The sequence below is a fragment of the Lates calcarifer genome, linkage group LG7_2 (genome assembly GCF_001640805.2).
Source record: "Lates calcarifer isolate ASB-BC8 linkage group LG7_2, TLL_Latcal_v3, whole genome shotgun sequence".
Taxonomy (NCBI): domain Eukaryota; kingdom Metazoa; phylum Chordata; class Actinopteri; family Centropomidae; genus Lates; species Lates calcarifer.
In genome coordinates, this window is record NC_066854.1 from 8,194,239 (window position 1) to 8,215,188 (window position 20,950).

General features: G+C 40.7%; 1 protein-coding gene and 1 long non-coding RNA gene across 2 annotated transcripts in view; both read left to right on the top strand.

The window, feature by feature from the left end:
- Positions 1-763: 763 nt before the first annotated feature.
- On the top strand, positions 764-2,845 carry LOC108872951 (uncharacterized). Its single transcript, XR_001959309.1, has 3 exons — positions 764-1,374; positions 1,766-1,853; positions 1,959-2,845. It is a non-coding gene; the product is annotated as an uncharacterized LOC108872951 (long non-coding RNA).
- Positions 2,846-14,305: 11,460 nt separating this feature from the next.
- The window catches only part of LOC108891883 (E3 ubiquitin-protein ligase Midline-1), an 81,572-nt gene continuing 74,927 nt past the window's right edge, over positions 14,306-20,950 (top strand). Inside the window, exon 1 of the mRNA XM_051066045.1 lies at positions 14,306-14,541. The gene's annotated coding sequence lies outside the window, so the exon portion shown is untranslated. The remainder of the gene's footprint in view (positions 14,542-20,950) is intronic.

A 20,950-nucleotide genomic window follows, 5' to 3' on the forward strand; every position in this document is an offset into this window, starting at 1 on the left:
TTTTTGGATGCTTTTAAATATCCTGGTCAGGCTCTCTACAGACCCCAAAAGACATTTGCTTTTTTAGTTTGAGGTTATTTCTTGAGGAAAATGTAGCATATTGTTCATGTTCCCCTGCTTCTCCTCTCTTGCTCCTTCCCCTTAATTTTCGTAGTCTACAATGACCAAAATGCTGACATATTCTGCTGTTATCAGACTTTGAAATGTTCAGAAGTAGTTCTTTCATAATGCTAACAACCATAAAGAGAGGCTGATAACAAAGCCAAGTTAGCTGTACCCATCAAATAACCGTATGGCGTGTGCTTATCTTCGCTGTATGCCTTCTATTTCTGCTCAGTACCATCCTCCTCCATGACATCCTCATCCACTCCTGCCAATTCCTCCCACTCTCTGTGCCCAGCATATCAGAAAAATCAAGCGCCGCAAAACATTTAACATTCCAGCACACGGGTGCTGAATTCACTTGCTGGTTTCCGGGGAGGGGGGGGGTCTGCTTTTGCTTTTCTTTGGAGGGGAAACTTACTGACATTTTCATTGTCCCACAGCCAGCCCACCTTGTGTTTATGAAGCCTGAGGAAACGGTACAAAAATGTACATGCCTGCAGTAAAAATTTGGCTTTGTGAGAATGTGTTTAACTGATTCATACATACAATGTAGCATAAGCATGGTTCCATTTTTTTTACAACAGGAAATGAGTCTGACAGAAAACTGCAGAGATGCCTATGCCATAAACAGTGGGCATATTAATGTTTCATTGCTGAGCTATGTGTCGCCTGTGCTCTACTTTTTCCATCTTCTCTCTGTGTTTTCCAGCCTGACTTTTCCTTTTAATTTTCCTTTTTTCAAGTATCCCTCATCACTTTTTCACTGGAAAGGAGAAAAGGATCCCTCATGAATTGGTAAAATATAAGGCATGGAAGCCACAGGAGCTTGTATTCTACTGTACAGTTTTTAGGTTATGGTACATCTAACTTGATACGGGGTTTTCCCCTCTGGGATATGATCTCTTATATGATCCTTTGCTATGTTATTTTTAGCCATGATAGTGGTGTTGCTACAGAGGCAGCAAAGTCGGTTAGTCTGTCTAGCACTTTGGTTCATGCTGAAATACAATATAAGTACTGCGGCTGGATGCAAATGCCATGCATGTTTGTTGCATTTTCCCAGAACATGAGGATGAACCCAGAACACCTAGGTGATCCTTTGACTTCGCAACTGATGCCACAAAAAGGTCACGATTATTGAATAAATCTACAGAGCACGCTTTCCATACAATGAAAACATGTAGTGCCAGTGCAGGAGGTCTTGGCTGCTCCCTAGCAAGAAACCAAAGTTTGGATCCCGTCACAATCGAAAGGTCGAGGCTAACAAAGGTACGTGAGGTCTGACAATGCAGAGATGAGTCATAGATCACCTAAACTGGCCACTGTACAGAGGATAAAACCCATGTGATTTCGGTCAAAACATGCAGTCTTCTCTGGGGCCACCCCCCGGTCAAACTTTACTGCTTACTATTTGAGCAGAGCAACTGAAATCCAGTTGTTTATCATCTTTATAGTAAAATAACAATCTTCCTTCAGCAATAAATGAACCCAGACAATTTCAGCTGGAAGACTAATAGCTGCTGATCTTTTAGGGCAAAGTTGTTTTTCCCTTTATAGCAATTTAACAAATGTCTCAGAATTAATGTCTTGACATTAAAATCCTATGCGCAGCGACATTAAAATGACAATTTATGTGGACAGCTCGGTTTTTATCACTTAGACAACACTGTAGCTGGAGTGAGCAGAAGGAGCAGAGGGTTTCTGCATTTCAACAGCACAGAGACAGAATATATCTGCTGGAAATTCAGGTAAAAGGACTTTAAAGTCATCATCAAATATGACCTGTGGCTTGATCTAACCTTTTTTTTTTCATGAATCTAACCTCACACCTCTTCTTGTATTCTCTTTTACAGCTTCAATAAAATCTGTCTGGCCTTGAATAGCAGATCTCAAAAGCACCTGCTAGATAAAGTGTTGACTGCAAACATACCTGAATTTTGCAGCCAAAAAGGAATTAAAAAGGTGTGTTCAAGGCTGATGGAGGATGACCTGGTGTTCACAGTCACACAGGTTTTTAAAAAAAATACATTTCTTTACCATTCCAGAGGACATTTTATCCCTGGACGATGAATGACAGGAAGGAAGAGTCGATTTAAATAAGTTGTCCTGCTGTAGCAACACAATTTGCTAAAGGTACATTCTGTAGAGATATCTTCTCTTTGCACCAAGTTGCTTTCAGAAAAACCCAGCTTGTAATACCTTAAGAGCATTACTAGAACACTGCTGCATTATTTATTCCCCTTATGCATCAAAGCTAAATTTGTAAAATCAGTGTTAAATAAAATCATACTCTGCTACTTTTTTTGTTTTGCCTGAAGTAGTCCAGTAAAAATTCTTCATGTCCTCAGTGAGTGGAAATATCCAGTGTGTGGTTTGAGCAGGGTGTGTCGGTCCACATCTGCGGTCTTTCACCGAGTCAGAAATGACTGCATCAGCATCCAGTCCTTTCCATTTCCCTGACAGAGAGCAACTGTCTTATTGTTTTCACCATGACCACGATCACACGATGCTGTAGCTTTGAATATGTCAAACATTCGTTCTGTCAATTGTTGATGGAAATCCAAAGTGATCATTATAGTCGGAGTTCTAGAGAGTGAATCCACCCAATTCAAGCTACATCTGCCATCAATTTCAGTCCAACATGCTTTTTCCCAAGACCTCAGTTTGCTGTGTCATTCTGTATCTGTTTAAAGTAAACTGTCTTTGTGGACTCCCACAGATTGTGCAATTTCATGCAAATTTCTTTTTCTTTTTTTTTTCTGTGATTATAAATTATACATGCTGAAAAAACCCACCTTGGATAGAATTTCAGTGAATTACAGCTTCATGAAGCTGACTATTGAAGTAACATTACAGACACAGATTACATATTTTGCTGCTTATTCTGAGCTCTGATACAACAGACTAGACCAAAATTAAGTGTTAGTACTGAATGCATTGTAGCAGTTTTGCTACAAACACAATTTGTAAAGCCTCGAGGAAACAAGAAGCATTTGCAGCCATGCTGGCAGCGCTGTGAGCGTGGCTTCAAGCTACATGCTAAATGCTAACACCTGCATGCGAACAGTGACAAGACTAAGGTTCTGGTGATAAAAAGGAATAATGTTTTTCCTTTTTCACCCTCTGAGACTATTTATAGCCACAAACTAAAATACCAGACTAATTAAATTTCTGATGGAAAGAGAAGGGATAAGTTTTTGGGATGTGCAAAATTGAATTGGAATCCATTTATCCATCCTGTGTTGCCATCCCTGGAGCCGGCTGTGCCACCAGCATGACTAAAGATAAATTTTATCCACTTGCCATTGTGTGAATCATTGTATCAGACAGGCAAACTCTGCTCCAGTCATGTAAAGGTCAGCTATGTATCAAAATGCAAAGCAATTTCACTTTTATGCTGGTCATGCCACTCTGCTAACTTTCTGGATCTATGAGCTGTAGAGATACAGTAATAAGACAGAGTGTTGCCAAAAAATGGCAACTGAAACTTAGTGATATTCCCGTCATCTTTAAGACTCTTCATCTGTAGACAGAAGATCACTACTGGAAAGTTGGAGCACATGAAGATTGTTTGGCTTCAGACTTGCCAGAAAACTGCTTAAGATAGCCACAGGCTCCTGGAAATACAGTGGAAAAAGTGACTAAGGTGTGTGTGTGTGTTCCAGTCTTGCCCAAAGAACCAAAGATCTCAATCCCATATTAGGATCACTCCCAAAAAAAGGATTAAGTCCCCACAAGCGTAAAAACCTGGTCTGATCACTGAGGGAGGACTTCACTGAAGTATTTGACCTTTCAGTTGTTCTATCATTTGTTTTATTTTTTTCTTCATGTTTCAGATATTTGTTTCCACAAAAGTGTTTTAGAAAAAAAAACTTTGCTTGACATCCTCTGTGCATACGCTTCAGAGAAGCAGAGGATCCTGATATTTTGCTGGTTTGTTGTAAGGAACAGATGTTTTTCCTCCTTACAAACAGATCTGAACATCAAATCCACATTTACTTCAGTTGTGCATTTACTTTAAAAACAGGCTGCATCTGCTCACCTCTGTCCTGTGGCATATACACATGCAAACACGCCCTTGTATGTGTGTATCATCCTCATGAGCAGTGGAGGCAGTGTATCGTGCTGCAGCGCACAATTTTCATGCCTGGAGTAACTGCAATGTGTTCAGGGTGCACAATCTGTCAGATATTTCCATATCGAGGGCAACAGTGCAAGATGTAAGCTCATTAAATCAGCACTTGCAAGAGGATTTTCAGCAAACTTTGCAGAGGAACTAATTTTAGGACAGGTTTGCATAAATTGCCCTTTGAATGACCTGTCGACCAAAGATATTTTTAGGTGTTTCAAGAGATTTAGAATTCAACTGTTACAAGCTGATGGTGTGAATCTTGAGTTTATGAAAAGTGTGTTTGCAGCATTTCCTTTTCCTTTAAAGTGTCACTGTACATCTCTTAAGTCCAGTTTAATTTGCAGCTGAGTACTAAGTATAAGTGGAAGTAGTTAACTGTGTTGGAACTTTAAAGCTGCTCTAATCTGTATATTTATATCAACGATGGAACAGATGATCGTGTGTAATCTGAAAGGTGTCACTTACAGTGATGGATAAACAGAGAATTATCATCCAACTACTTCTAATTTTCTAATTCCTTCAAGCTTTAAAGAGCTTTTTAGTCTCTTTTAGCTTACTGTTGTGGTTTTCTGTTTTAGCAAGCTCTGAGGAACCGAAATGCAATGAGCAATGCTGAAACAGCACGATCAGAACTAAAGAGAATTAACTACCACCTCATAAATTTGCTCTATGTCTGCTGAGTGGAAATAAAGTAGGGAAGACCCAACCAACCCAAAGTTATATATTTAAGTACAGGAGTGAAGTTAGGCAGAAAATTTAAGTAGACAATAATATGACAGTGAAATGGGATTTTTATCTCTAAGTTCAAGGCTGGTACATCAGTAGACATAACCCCTCAATATACCTGAAGTCCCTTTTAAAAGGAAAAAAAAAACTTCACGTCATATTTCTTTAAGGCATCAAAGTGACTGAGTGCACTACAATCTCTGACTTATTCACGAAACTGAACACATTTGCTAGTTTCACACTTTCTCAGTGACAAAAACAAGACCAAGCTCCATCCAGCCTCAACAACAAAAAAAAAAGACGACAAACATTCACTTTCTCAATTCACACGTTCTGGTTGCTTCTTGTTGACAGTCGACATTTCTCACCCGATCAGAAAACAAGTCAAACACCCACTGAGTGAAACCTTTAAGTTTGTTCGGCACCAAATGAAAAGGAAAAGGGGAAAAAAAAGTGCTGAAAAAGTGTTTAAGATTTCATGTGGCTTTTGAGAGCCTTTCATTCCCCCCTCGAAGCGTGAGTTTTCCGATTCATCTGACAGACCTTAATGCTTCCTAAGAGCCAAAGGCTGCATTGTTCAGGGGGACCTGCTTGGTAAGAAGTAAAAATATAGACTTATACAGATGTAGAAATACAGTACAAGAATCAGAGAGCATGAAATATACATGTAGGGAAGTGGATGCTGTGGTTTGCCCTTTCATTTGAAAAGCTCTCAACATGATCTCAATTGGGAATTTAGGAGAGGAGGCTGATAAAGCAAATATAGAAATGCTATTTTATGCTATGGGATAACAGAGCACCTTTGGTTTTTTTTCAATTTACTACAGAAACAAATGCTCAACTGTCCAGTGCAGCTGAATTCAGAAGATGTAGAAGTGCTGTTGTGTAATAAATCACAATTAAAGGAAGTTAAAAAGGGGTAAATAAAATAAAAAAAATAATGATTATGAGTTAAATATTATTTTTTTTTTACTGGAATTTCTGAACTTAACCTTTAGATTTAAAATACACTTCCTAAAGGCTGGTTAACCACAGCTATAATTTTAAATAATGAATTGAAATTCAAATGACGTCTACACAAGTGACCTCCCCATGCACTACAACCTTAAAAAAAACACACACAGATGCACAGAAATACACACAAGCACCATACGTACTGCATGTCTGTAAATCGGTGCGTCTGACTGTATGCTAAAAGCAGGTGAGGAGATACATAATTCAAAACATGCAATGGAAAACAGATGTTGGTATACTGTGAGGTTGAGAGACCAATAATGCTCTCAACATGTCTCGCATGTGTCAACAGTGCCACACATGTGCGGCGCATAAGCTCGGGCGGGCAGAAGAAGCAGGGGCTGACAAAGCCGCAAGACCACAAATCAAATCATTTGAATATGTGTTAATAGCTGATCACACACATACACCGACCCACCCACCCACAAACACAATCTCTCACACACTTGGTTTCTCCCTGTGTGGGTGCTTGTTTTGTATTTGACCTTAAAACCTCTCTCTTTACCGCCGTGGGGAACTGTCCTCTCGACTCTGACCTTCTGCTTGTGGCTGCATGACCAGTGTATCCTCAAAGCACCCTTATGGACTCAACCTAATGTGTATGTGTGTGTGTGTGTGTGTGTGTGTGTGTGTGTGTATGTGTGTGTGTGTGTGGCATGTGGGCAGGGATTTCTGGCTGGATTATGCTGAATAAATGAGCAGCCCAGATTTTTTACGCTTGTTGATTTATCTGTCTGACTGTCCTTGCAGGATTTCTTTAAAGCTTGTGATTGTTATTACCACAGATTTCCATACAGCTTGGCATTCAGATTAGTCTTGGTCTGAATCCGTTTTCATGGAATTTCCAGATTTTCATCTTTTATTTTTTGTCTTCCATGCTCTAAATTTAACTTTACATGATATAAACAATGTCTTTTGGTGTAACAGGCAAGTTGGACAGTTGTTCAGCGTCGGCAAATATCCATATAAGACCTTTACTATGCCTTTAATGTCAGGCACGTGTGGCCAGTGTGAAGTGTAGCCTTGTACATCACTGTGATTTTCTCCTTGTGTGCCATGGATTGAACCCAAATGTGCTTTCACATTTTGTTCCAGTGTAAAGAAAATGCCTGCAGGGCAATCATTCATGTCTGATATGATGGATAACCTAAAGATTAATTGAATATTTATTGTATTTGTAATGAAAACTACACATTTTTCAGCAAGACTGGCTTGTGATTCGTCATTTTGATCACATCTGGGTTTGATTTGGGAATTTAACATGGTAAAGTTTGAGGATGCCAGCAACACTGGCCTGGAAAAACCCATTTCACTCAACCCCACTTTAAATTGACAAAAGTATAATGTGTGACTTATATAGCTCTTTGTCTAAAGTCCTCAATTAACAAGTTATAAATTACCCACAACTGCTCATAATGTACAGTGTAAGACTTTTCTTTAGTCTAGGTCGTGGTTCTTGCTAATTAACCTCGTTACACTTTGAACTGTCCTATGGGACCCCTGAGCCATCTATGAGCTGGAGCCAGCCTGCTAATAACGCTCAGTTTTTAGAGAGAAATCCCAAAGAGAAGCAGCCATTTTGGAAGCCACATCATCAGTTAAACACTGACATCTGAGAAGGATAAGTAGGCTCCCCGAGGACCGCGGATGTGTTGAAGCCACAATCTGACACGCCAGCATTTCGCACTATCACTTGTCATTGAGCTAAAAATTTTGGAGCTAATTAAACACAGGAAATAACACATAAAACAGCATTCTATTGTAAAAATATAACAACTATGAAGCTTAAGTTTTGTAGCTTCCATGTTCTGCCCCAAATCCCGAAAAGAGAAATTTTGTCAAAACTCCAATTGCTGAATTCTTCATGTTCTGTTTACTTTGTACTTTAAGTTTATGAATAATTACAGGAGAGGGGCCGGATTTGACTTTTCTAAATGCAAATCGAGCCAGGGGCCGTGAGGGGATTGTGCTGAGCCACTCAAATGAGGAAAGGGGAACAAAGAGCAACAAAGAGCAGAGGAGTCACCCATTTTATTAATTGTGTTGGTTCTAGCGGTTGCCCTTTAGAAAAGTCAGTGGACTTAATTAAATTACCACGCACGCTCGGAGGAGGAAGCAGTAGGAAATAACCCTGTAAAGCAGAGCCTTGCGAACGTTCAATCCCTTCTCTAATGAGAATGAGAGCCATGGGGATGCTCGAAGGTCTTAAAGTGTCCTCTGAGTCCTTCACTTAGTACTATAATATCAGGATTTAGCAAAAAGAAACGAAAAGACTTTGCAGACAGCAAAACTGCAGCACAGCTAATGTCTTATATGTGAAGGACAGCATCCGCTTTTAACCACACTGGTTTCAAAACAGAAGTTCACGGTGAACAAACACAGCCGGGGCTGATGGGAGAGATATTGCCAATGCTTTCAGCCCTGCCAGCCACTCTCCTATACAGTATAGTGCCCTTTAAACCCTCCGGGCCCTTTGGAGTAAAGGCATGCTTTTTCCAGGTCAGCTCGCATGTTTGCCTCTCACAGCTGAGTCTTGCTGCCTCCTGTTAGCACAGCACATATAGGATAATTAAAGGCAGTCCAAGGGTCTTGGGAGTTGGAGAGGTTGGCACGAAGAGTAAGCGGTCATGACATGCTTGCCACCCCCCCAAACACAAACACACACACACATGTTCCAAAACCCAGAGGCATCGCTCAAGGGTGCAGAGGCTTAGTGAGGAGGCAGATGCATACTGAGTAATATGGCAAGTGGAAAAGCCACAGAAGACTGGGCATGGAGAGGCAGAGTGTGAGTGCCAGTTCCTGTTGTGGTGTTGCATTACGGTGGAAGGGAGGAAAAATGAACATGAGGAGAGAGCAACACTGCCAAAACATCCAAGACACAGAGAGGTCAGGGCACAACACAACACAACCTCTGTTTGAATAAGCAATGCAAACAACCTGCTCTATGATGTTACTTCGGAAGCCTGAAAATTCGAGTAACTACCCAGAGGGCCAGGGTTGGATTTAATTATCCATAAACAACAAAAACATGGAAATTACACTTCCCGATCAACCAATACTGATGACAAACATGGAGCTAGTGTAGTCTACATGAGTAGCGACCAAAGGCCACATGTATGAATTTTGGGGAAATTAGTATAAAATACCACAAAACATGTCTAGAATATTTCCATTAGGTGGAATGGGGAATGTTCAATCATGTTCAAAAATGGTGGGAAAACTGCATTATAAAGCTCAGTGACAACTTTGATTCACGACAAGTTGGTTCGCCTTTTATAGCCTTAACAGCGCAACCTAAAGAGGCTGAGAAAGATTCAACTTCAAGGAAATATCCTCTAATAGCTTCAAACTTTTATAATGACATAACTGCTCATGTATTTGACACCGTTTGACTTCTTTTTAACAATGTCGCCTCGGTTCCTATACTGGGCTCCTGATAGCCCCATGAGCCCCAGGTATAGAGCCACAGGTGTGGAGATGCGCCACGCCTCCACACACACACACACACATGGAGACCAAGGAGGTAAGCACAGCAGGGGAGCCTAGGATAAAAACACCAGGAAACACTGCAGAGGCTTTGGATAGAGAGCAGCGACAATACTGTGTCATTGAAATTGCAGCGTCTTCAACACAATACAATAAACTTAGACATACTGCACTACCAAGAGCAAATAGGTCACCCGTGCGCTGTTTTATAGGCTGAAGGCAACACAATTACTTAAATAAAGTCAAATTCGACTTGTCTATGATATATACTTCCTAAGATTAGTCCCTGAGGACATCGCGACTTCTGTGCTTTGCATCATCCCTGAGCTTTCATACCCATTAACTCCTGCTGATTTCTCTGACTTATATAAGGAGAACCCATGTGGGAAAGAGTGAGCAAACAGGGGGACTGCCTTGTTCAAGTTGTTGATCACGGTCCACCTAGCTTGTTAGAACACATTACATAAAGCGTGTCTGTCTTTGGGCCCCACAATGTATGTATCAACAAATATTCAATCTCCGGTTTGAACTGAGCAGCCCTGTCCAGTCAGCCATGTCCTGGCTCTTCAAATAGAAAAGAATATTTGTTGTTATTGGTTCAGCTGATAGAGTATGGGAAATATTTATGTAATGACTCAGTGGGAGGGCATACTGTAACCCTGTTTACTGTAAATATATACAACAATAGCAGTTTTCTTTGTCCCCAGGAAAGAGAGAAGTGGACATATCCCCTGTCCTCTTGCATTATTGCAATATTCGAATGCTTTTGTTATATTCACAGACTGTTTTTTTTTAGTTTTGCTGTAAGAAATGACATATTATAGACAGTGCTATCATAACTCTTCCCTTTAAAATCCAGAATAATAACACTGCCAGGCTGCTAAAGTATGTTCTTATTTTACTGTGTCATTGGCCTTTGACCCGTAATTTAGCTCACGTGCTAACTTAGTGTGATGATGTGTGAACGACTTTTTTTTATGACGTTCAAGTCAATTTGGATATGAAACAGTAACTGGGACGTACTGTTACATTGACAACAGTGACCTGCGAGGCCTCTGAATATCAATTACGTTCTCTTTTTTTTTTGCCTTTTTCTGCCTTACAGATGGGCTAAATAGGTCAACAGACGGTGGATGTGTGTCAGTGACTCCCTTCTGGTGCAGAGCTGACCTCCTGCCTGTGGAGATTCAGCAGAGAAAAAGCTGCTGACGCTCACTTAAAAGCAGCCTTGACCTGTTTGTTTCACTTTCAAACTGTATACAGTACGCAGCTGGGATACATGCGCACAGTGGTGCTGGCACTGAAATAAACTAACATCTCACTTTGGAACATATTGATCCCATTAATTATCCTCTTTCATGTACTATGGAGGGTATAAAGCAAACTCCTGCTGTAAGAGGGCAGTCTTGTACCTTTAGGCAGCGGGCTAGTGAACTGTAAAACTTCAGTACCCAGAAGTCACTTAACATCATGTAATTAAACTGCAGTTTCCTTCTATTCTCCTTCCAAGTTAATTAGAGGCTGGTGGCATGTGCCAAAGGTTCATCTCTGGGTGAAGCCAGTCATTATTATGAGATAGCTGAATGACCTTTGGATGGATTGCCATGGAATTTAGTGGAAGTATTCATGGTCCTTTGTCAAAACAATGCTCCTGTGAAAATACTGGAATCAGACTGTAAAAATAACAATGCTATGTCAATTTTTCATTGCCTATTATAACCCTCAAAATCCACCCAGAGCTGGACAAGTGACAAAAGTTTAACAACAGCTTGCCACAGTTGGTAAACTGGTAAAAAAAAAGACAAGCCCCACTCACCTCTCCGTTGAAATAATGTAAGACACAACAAGTCTTTCATAATATGTTCCATTGTAGCAAAGAAAGGATGAAAGCATTAAAAAGTGCCAGAGGTTGGAGTGGAACATATTAGAACTGATCTTTGAGCTCTGGGGAGACTGAGACAGCTGCAACCTGGAAAAAGACAAAAGCAATACAGCTTTGAGATGTCTTTGAGTGTCTCATGGGAGCTGCACTGTACATTGTCTATTCCTCCCCCAACGATCACTAACGCTCTTGTAGCATTGTTCAGAGCGCACAACGGCAGCCCTTATCAAAGCAATGTGCGGCAAGAGAGCCATTCTGGTGAGTTACCCTTTCAGTAAAAATACAAAAAAAAAAAAAAAAAAAGATGCACTTTCATAATCTGACGCAGATAATACACATGAAAAACCAAAGGCCTTCTCCTGGGTGGCATGTAAGATTAACCAACCACTTTCCTGGCAAGCCAATGCATCTTAAGATTATCTCCCTATGTGACCATGAGCAAGAGGGAGAGAAGATACAGACATGAAAATCAGCTCTACATCCTCTGTAATCTTTATGAAATAGTCCTCACTCAAAAGCACGGCACATTCAGTATTCACTTTAATCTGCTTTCTCCTGCACTGAAGCAGATGACTAGGCATCTCTGGCCTCAGCAGGTCTTATGCTCCCTGGTGGAGCCCGACTTAGCCGCTGATCATGTTGTTAGGGCTGTTGGAACAGCTTAGGTCATTCAAATCCTAACTGCCGTCAGCGAGGGGGGGCAAAATTGCTTTGCTTAAGCAGAATATGGGCAAATGGGTTAATCTCTATGACTTAGCCATATGAATTGCCCTCTCTAGACACGTTTGTGCTGGCTGTATAATGACCGTAAAATGATGCTAACCAGAAGGAGAGGATCCTCATTCATGCATTTATGCTGAGTTTCGTTTCATCCCATTGGCCTGGTTCATGTGGATAAATCTGTAGCCTGACCTGAAGCCTGATTTCCCAGCCTTAGGTCTCTTGTCATCAGATACATCAGAGGGAGGGTACAGAGTGAGCCAAAAAAAGGCTTCTGCCACAGATTGCAGAGAAATGTTTTTGACATGTTTGAGATTTAAATGTTTTGAAGGTTGGATTTCAGTTCATCTCTTCTCACTATCTTTGTCAGATGCTGGAGATACCAAAATAATCCAAACACTGGCTGAGGCTGAAGGGGGATAAACATCTCAGCTGAGTGTGACAGTCTGAGACACCTGCCAATCAAGCCAACATGCCCACACGCCACATCTTAACAATTACTAACTCTATTAGCCATGTCAAAAAAAGTGACATTGGGAACTAAAACACTAATCTGTTCACATCTGGACTTCATTTCTTCATTTCATTATGATCGGAGCTGTATTTAACACATTTACAACAGTGTCAATATTCAGTCATGGTGGTTGCTTACTTAAGATCAAGCCGCTGCTGTATGCGATCATGTGCAACAACTGTAGGGCACACTATTTGGTAAGGACCATTGACAGGAGCAAGGATTAACATCTGTGCACAGCAGACCAAAATCAGCCACAGCATCGACTGGGAAGAGGTCAAAGTCATTTATCAGGAGTCAACAGGCAACCAGGTTCCCCAGACTTTCCTGCTTGCACTACCACGAGGTACCACGAGGATGACATTTGTGGTTTGGAGTGGAATTCCTGTACAACTACTGGATGAGTAGGTATTAAATTTTATACAGATGTCCATGTTCTCCACACGATACACTTTGGTAATCCCTTAACATTTCCTCTGGTGCCCGCATCAGTTAATCTTTGCAGTTTCTTTATAACCAAATACCTAATGACATTCAAACTACTAGCAGGGTTGTACACCTATTCTTGCTAGTTACCCAATCTCAAACCCATTCTAGCTCATTTAGATCCTTCTTCATCGATAGTGTGTGATGATACCATTGGCAAACAGTGAGTTTGGTTTGGTAAGGTAGCATATCATTAAAATTAAGACCAATGGTTGTGATAAACTGCATTCTGAAGTTAGAACAAGTAAAAATAGAGCAGAAAGTTTGAAACTATAAGCAGCAGAGTTTCATTAAAAGCATTCAGTGTCGCATGTTAGTCTCCAAGCTGATTCCAATACCAAATTCATTGTCATAAAATAATCATGTATTATTTTCTGGACTGAGAATGCAGTTTAAATACCAGCTATTGGCAAATCAAATACTTAGTCTATTAGTCTTTAAAGAGCCAGTTTCAGCCCAGAGCGTTCAAAGTTAAACTGTGGAGTTTGAGTTTGAATATAAAAACATCTGCTGCTCTGTGCCTCTGTTCCCTTGGGTGACAACCGCTGAAAGTTAAAAGCAACTCAAAGCTGGGAAAAAACTGCAAACATTACTAAAAATTGAGACAGTTTGCATCAGCTTTTCAAGTGAGAGAAAAAGGAATACATGGAGCGTAATATCTTGTGTAATCAGCAACTGGCTGCACAGCAAGAACCGTCCATTTAATTGAATTGGGGTAATGTGGGTATGTGTCTGCATTCAGAATAAGTCTTGGGACTTTGATTATCCTTGTTGGGACTGACTTAACTGAGATGTGCAACTGTAGCCAACTGATTTTGGAAACTGGATACACGCATTTGAGAGAGATTTATCTGCATTTTCCACAGGAGACACTAATTTGAATATATGAATATATTTTTTTATTTTTAGGATGAGATCCCAGAAAGGTGTGATAGACGCGCCAAGATGCTGGATATCGTCTCCTGCCTCTCTGTCCATCTGCTCTGGATCAAACACACAGAACGGGGCCAAGGAGCTCAGTGTTCCACGTAATGGAAGCATGAGTTTCCCAACCGCTGGACAAAGCACTTGGAACGCTGGTTTCCTCAGCCCGCTTCACGCTTGCCTGAGCCTGAACACATGACAAGTAAAACCCGAAGGCACCGGGGGTTGGGGTGTGGGGGGGGTTGGCTGAACAGGAGGAGGAGGAGGAGGGGAGATGCAAGAAAAGAATCTAAGTGTTTTGATTTGCGTGTGCGCTGGGTGTGTGGATGCATGAATCTGCGTCCTCTCTCTCTCACCTTGCTTTTCCATCTCTCTAACTCACTCACTCTCTCTCTCACTCTCTCTCTTTTTCCTGCACTTTCTCTCTCTCTATCTCTCTCCCTCTCTCTCTCTCACTCTTCAAGGTTACTCACTATTGTTTTTTTCCAGACCGGAATCATTGCACGTTTCTCTTCTTTTCTGTCGGAGGACCATGTGAGGCTTTTGAATGTAAGTGCCTCCTTTGTTGCTTAATTCACTTTCATTGGGACCATTCCTTTAGAGGCAATAGGTTTAGAGTCCTTTTTTTTTTCTTCTTTTCCTCATAGCACATGCACAATGGGATGTCATACATCGGAGGGGTGGAGTGGGTCGGGACGGGATGGGGTGGGGTGGGGGCGTTTAGGGGGCTTGATTGCTCCATGTGGTCCAAGCGTGGGAGCTTAATGCACGTGTATGCTACTGTCATTGTCTCAGGCAGCTTTTGCACAGCTTTGTCTTTAGTTTACAGCTTGAATTTCTGCATGTGGTGTTCACTGACTTTTGGTTGGCTTTGTATTGTTTGTATTTGGTGAATTGAAAATTCTTGATTATAGGTCTACATGGTCTTTAGCTTAACTGTATTTAAATAGTGTGCTGGATTTTTGGAAAGAACATCGCAAAAAGACCAATTTTTCATATATAAACAACAGAATTATAATTATCTGTTATTTTAATATAACAAAATAGCTGTAAATTAGGGACTTGAGTGGCTTATTACTAATTTATTTAATGGGGTTACATACAGTTAAGTACAAAAAGGTAAATTATGTGTTTCCATCCATCTCATGGGCTAAAGGCTATTTGTCCACTGATTCCACATTAACTCAACATTTATACCAATTTAAATGGTGATTTTTGGTTATATCTAATTAACTATTGATCAGGGTGTGTTTGAGTATTTTACAGCAGTGAACCAGAGTACTATCTGCTGCTGCTTTTGCATGTCAAATCTACAGAATGTTATGTTTATGTTTTACCACTAGCTTGTTAGCTGTATGCTGCAAGTACCCGGAAGGCCTTTGTTTATTTAGACCGAAATATCATCCAATTTATTCTTTGTTCTCTACGTACATGAGCTGATGGATAAATTGCTTGTTTGGACTCATGTTCATATTATGGATGGCAATGTTCTACATTTGAACTGGATGCATCATAATGCATTTGCATTTGTTAGTCGCCGCGAGGACCTCAGAATATTTGAATTATGAGGATGCACCTTTGGTTTTAGTTATAAAATAAAATGTAAGATAGTACATAAAGTTTAAATTAAGTCTTCATGTCTAAAAAAATTAATTGGGCCACTTTAATTACAAGCCCAAGGGGTCTATTAGCTTGAGCTGTCAAAAACTTGCTAATGCTAAATAATGTAAGCAACAATTTGCAGATTCTTAACTTCTGTAAAAAAGCAACAGCTTGACTGACAGGGGTGTGTATCTCATTAAACTGTATCCTAATAATGTTTTTTGTGAAATTATTCAGCCTTAACTTCTGTTTGTGCTCTCAGATGCCTCGAGACCAAAGATTCTTCATTACAGTTCTCCCTCTGCTGGGTTGTAATGTATGTAAATGTGCTCTAACTCTAACTCTTCAGCAAAGATTAAAAAAAGACAGTTGGACTCCATATGATAAGTTGTTTGAATTCCTTCTGGTCTGTATGAATTTCTGTGAGGTTCCAGCGTTAAACACCTTCCCGTGCTCCACTAGAATGCAATGTGTCTGAAGAAAATTGCAACTGACAGGGCCAATGAATAATACAAATAGTGTATATACGCTGTTATCAATTATAGACAACTTTGCTAAGCTGAATGCTGAACATAGAGATCTATGGTGGACATGTGTGTTTACCTAAGCTACTCTTTTTCGATGGTTATATTTGCGATTGCCTGCTTTAAACATCGTTGTCGACTTATTTTCGAACTGCTGACACAGTAATGACGCTTGCTGCAAAGTGTTTGGTTCATTAAAGGCTGGCATTTGAACACACACAGCTCTAAATATTGAGTAATGATATAAAATGCATTCAACTGCCGGTGCAGTCAGTGGGATTTCTTTGTGGCTGATTGAGTGGCATTAATCTACAACTTAAGTGCAAGATAAATAAAACATAGCTGTGCTGAAGACTAACTATATGAAACATCTTTTTTTCCCAAAAAAATCTATGAAAAACAACCTTGTCTTGCAGACTGATATTCACTGCAATTCATGTTTCTCTTTGTATGAATCTGAAATGGTTTTGTGAGCTGAAAAGGTCAGAAAACATGAGAATGTTTTCAAAGAATCACCTAAGTTGGACTCAATAACAGCAGCAATACTGACTTTAAGGAATTCTTTTACTTTATTCATGAGACCCAAGGCACTCTAAATGATGCTTATCTGTTGTAGATTAGGTTTTAAGCAATCCTGGTAGCACACTGACCTTTCTCTTCAATATGGACGAAACGTTTCATTATTCACTTCTGACTGAGCCAACAGAAACCTTTTAAGGTTGCCGTTACTGCTGTGGTCACACAGTTCATAACATTCCCAGTCCATCCCCTCACCCCTTATGGATTCCACACACTCAATTCCCTTATCAGTGCTGACATGTGTGGAGAGGGAGGTGTCTGTGAATGCATCTGGATGTGACAGTTGCGTACCTGGAGCTACTGGTGGTGAGCTAAAATGAAGTGAAACAGCGTGTGGAGGATGGTTTGGATACATGACACTAACCCGAAGTGCACATGTGAATTTGTGGACAGTCACAGTGCAGAATGAGGGTGTTGGAGAAGGCAAAAGATGACTAGATAGTGAATTAAAAGTGGACATATTTGAGTTTCTGGAGGTAACACTTGTTTTTGCTTCTTTATTCCGTATAAACTGCTCCTGCTTCTGCCAAAAACAAAACATTTCTGCTGTGAAAAGACTTTTTTTTTTTTATTTAAATATTAAAATATTGCTTTAATACACCCAAAAAATCCTTTGATGTCTTAACTATTTGTGCTATGCTCAAATTATTTTCGGTTTTAACACCGTCTTTGCCATATTTGGAGCCCAGCAGGGTCTCAAGCTTGGAGGCCTTGGCATCAGCAACTGCCAGTGTGTCCAATCTTTTTCATGCCCAGCCAAACCCCCCCACTTTCCAACTATAAAATCCCATCTCTCTGCCGAGGACTCGAGAGCTTGGCATTCAAGTCTCAGCTCCCCAACAGCCAAAACCTGGCTCCTCGCCACCTCCTTGTCTTACACCAAAGCTCAAGAAAATGAGTCTGAATAGGGAGAAAAGACAGGGGGTGACTTGGGAGAGAAGAAGGTGGGGTTGAAATGGAAGGCATTTTATTTGCAGTGGCCCCCTTTCATCCACCCTGGGGGTACTGGACTGTATGAATGAGCTGGTTTGTTCTACGGGTGACCAAACATGGCACTTGAATGTTTATCTGCACAATGACAAAGCTTGGAGAGAGCCAAAGACACTTGGTGATGAGATGGACCGTGAACTAGTCAAGTGCCCTGTTCTGCTTAGTCTCCGCTGAACACACAGCTTTGGCTCGACTGCGGATTTGGCCGTGTTGGTGATCCAACTTCTTTCAATACATTGTGTATTTGCTCCTGCCTCTATGGGACAATAGTGGGGTTTTACTATAGTTAAATGTGCTGGGAACTTTGTACAGATAGCACTACCTCTTTGAGAACTCACACTCAAAGTGACAGCACTCTTGAATAGAATAGAGATACAAAAAAGTAATAGACAGATATTAACATAGATATACATTGGATATGCTATCTTGAATGGACCTGTGACTGAAATACTCCAGTCAGTGAGTTACATCTTAGTTGCATTAATGAAGCTACAGGTGTTGCAAACTACTTAATGCCAGTGCCAGTATTCATTCTAATTTGGGTGCTACCAGGACCAGCTGACAATGATGAGCTGAAGGTCTAGCAATAGCAAGGTTAAACATGATCCCAATGACAAGAGGGAATATTTTTAAGCAACAGATGAGCCAGAATGAACTCTCTGGTCAGATATCCCTCGCCAATTTTTGCCATTTTTCTCTGTTGAGCTAATGCAGTGGTGCTGATGACTGATTGTCTTTACCTGGCAATAAAAGACTGATAGCAGAAATTTACAGGACAAAAATACTTTTACAGCCCCGTAAGTGGAGTTTATTGATTCAGTCATTTCCCCCGTAGCTCCATATGCCCATATTGGAAACCAGAAAACTCACAGTAAAACCAGGGCCTTGATCAATCATTATAGATATAGTTAATACGTTCACAGCATATAGACCACAGGAGATGAGTGTGATTTAAAGGGTTGCCTGTGGAGATGATGCTTTACTAAATACACAAGACGACAATACATTTTAAAAATGACTCTAAGTGTTAAAAAAACACTGCCCATTTGCAGTTGCTCATTTCTTGGTCATGAAAGGCTGCTGCCCCAGGTGACCACGAATGAATGGTCAGTGGTGTCTGGATTGCTGCCATAGGAGCACAAACATTGATCTTTTTTTGCTGTTGTTAGAATCAACAGAGCCTGATTTGCGATTGTCAACAGAATGGGATACAAAAGAACAAACCTCCTGAATACCAACCAAAGGTAATTCAAACAAGATCACATCACAGCAGCTGACACTGTTCGTCTCATCTAGTTTACAAAGTCTTTGTGGCCGTGTGGCTTAGTATGCCATTGATTAACGCTGCGGCTCGGCCTGCATACTGCTGCCTGCATTAATTGGCTCTTTGATTAGCTGGAGCACGGAGTCAATGTCTGGCCTACAAGCAGAAGTGGATCGATGTGTCCTCGTGGAGAATTCATAAACTGGGAAAGTAGTGTTGGGAGAGCCGGTCCCAGAGCTGGTAGACTAGTCTGGTTCAACATTACAAATGTGGCTACGGATGTGCAGTTTTATCACTGTATCATGGTATTACATCACCTTCCCCCCAAGTGATTCCAGGAAAAGATGCTAACTAATTATGGAGAGCAGGTTTAACCAGGTGCAGTGTTATGATTTGTAAGCAAAACCTCTGAGTACTCCAGTGTGCTCTCATTCATTAAAAACTATATATAGCAGGGTGAGAACAAAAAAAAAAAAAAAATTCAAGCTATGCTCCGACATGTTCAGCTCAGAAAGAAAAATAAATGAATCCAACTAAGATAACCACAAGACAGCAAACACGAACGAATGGAGACAAAGTTGAGATGTTTCATGACTGTCTCACAGCGCTGCCACCAACAAATCCAAACACTGTGGTGCACCCGGCCTTACAGTCAGAAAGCATAATCCCAGTCAGCATTTACAAATGCTCTGTTACTACGACAACCAATATAATAATGACAACAAAAGATTATATTGTCCAAACACAAATCCATTGTGAAAGCTTGGAAATGACAGAAAGGACAAGTCAGCCTTTATAGTAGGATTTGCGTGCTGTCTGAACAAAGGGTAACTGCCTATTAGATGTTTACTGGAGATTTGATCACTTTTAGTTCACATTAGCCCTTGAGGGAAAACCATGAAAGGATTGTGTCTAGTAAACTGGATCACAGTCACCAAACTGTCTTGGAAAACTGCACCCAATGCAGAGCTATGGGGGAAGCTAATTTGTAGAACTCAAAGGGTAATTCAACCATCTAACTGCACTGTTAGACCATATCATATTGCACTGGCCAAATCAGGGTGAAACTCAATCAATATCCTGAAAATTGTTTTGATTTCCAAGTTGGTATGGGTGTATAATCTGCAAATCCTCAGTGGTAAACTGGTATAAAATACCACAACAATTTAGGTAGAGAGATTAAAAGTTAATGTCATAACAGACTGAAGCCTTTTGTAGGTTACTTGACTCCCTTGGTGCTGTTCTTACATTACAATGTGGGCAGACAAGCTTCCCATCTCCACAAAGAACTGTAAGTTTAGCTGTCACTGTACAGCCTGATATTTGTTATTTTGTCCAGCTCAGGTTCAGTTGTTCCACTCTCCGCTGAGAACGGTGATGCATCAGCATTTCTTTGAGCTGTATTCACTGTGACAAATCTCTCAATTGCTTGGTATGAGAGGTGTTATTTCTATAGCCTGACCAATACAGAGCAGTTTTGAGGCCGAGGCAGATATTGATTTTGGAATTTAAGAAAAATCAATGATATATATCGGCTGATGACAACTGGAGCCGTAACCGCATATTTATTTTCAACATATCTTTACTGTGTTATTTTTAATGTTTATGACCTATGTCTCTCATTTTTACACTTCTTTTTTTGCATTCAAAATGTAGTTTATTTACACGAGGGAAAAGAAAAACAATGGAAATTAAAGCTGCGAGCAGCGTTGAACGGGCCCTCGCACCCGGCGCCCGTCGGGGGAGCGGCGACCGCGGGACCCCGGCAACCGCGGGGTCAACGCAGGTCGCAGGGCACACGCTGGCGTAACAGTTCACACTTCCCAGATGTAAAAATTTTAAATAAAAGCTTTTACGCTAATTATTTTCTGTGATAATATTTTTCAGAGCTCATCATCTGTGACAGCTCTTGGCTCTCTTGACTGTAACCTCCCTGTGGCAGCTTCTCACAGACTCAATCAACTCCTCTTCCCCTCCCCCCTCAAACACAAACACAAAC